This window comes from Lottia gigantea, assembly GCF_000327385.1.
Source record: "Lottia gigantea unplaced genomic scaffold LOTGIsca_2381, whole genome shotgun sequence".
NCBI lineage: Eukaryota > Metazoa > Mollusca > Gastropoda > Lottiidae > Lottia > Lottia gigantea.
Window position 1 is genome coordinate 8,802 of NW_008708699.1, and position 964 is coordinate 9,765.

Here is a 964-nt window from a genome sequence, read left to right on the forward strand (position 1 = left end):
ATAGACCTCTTGTCTCTGTCCCTATAAATTATATAAAACAACTAAAGGAAGATATAGCATATAATCTGACGACATTCTATCACACTAGCTATAATACAATTAAACCAAGAGACATCTACAAAAAATGCATCAATGCTAAGTTTATAAAACCGAAATCAATTATTAAATGGGAGGATGACTTAAAAATCACATTAAATGATACCGATATCAATTCACTTTTTCGGAATTTATACAATTATTGTTCTGATGAAAAAACTCGAAATTTTCAGTACAAATATATCAATAGAATCATTTATACTAATTACAAACTTTTCAAATTCAAAATAGCTGAAACAATGCTTTGTAATTTTTGTAATTCTACCATAGAAACAATAGACCATCTATATATTCAATGCGTACATACACAAATCATCTGGAGTAAGCTACATGAAATCATAGACAAAAATGATATATCAATAAAAACCACTAATGAAATTATACATTTAGGATTGTACACAAATCATTTTGATTGTGTCCTAGACAAGAATGAAATTAACTTTATCAATCATTGCTTAACTCTCACAAAATACTTTATCTACCAAAATAAAATTAGAGGCTAAATACCAAATGAAACTAAATATATTCAATTTCTGATATCAAAAGCCAACATTGAAATTACCAAAAAAGAAAATGAAATATCAAAATGGAAATATCTATACAACTTAATCAACTCATAAGACTTTAAACTAACTATCATCAAGACACACAATCACCAACGAACCCACTTTTGTAATGTTGTATGTTGTGTTTTGTTTGTATGAATATGTATGTATATAAAAAAAAAAAGACCAAGGGGATAGATATTACGAATTAAACATCCTACCAGAACAATGGGATAGATATTACGAATTAAACATCATGCCAGAACAATGGGATAGATATTACGAATTAAACATCTCACCAGAACAATGGGATAGATATAATG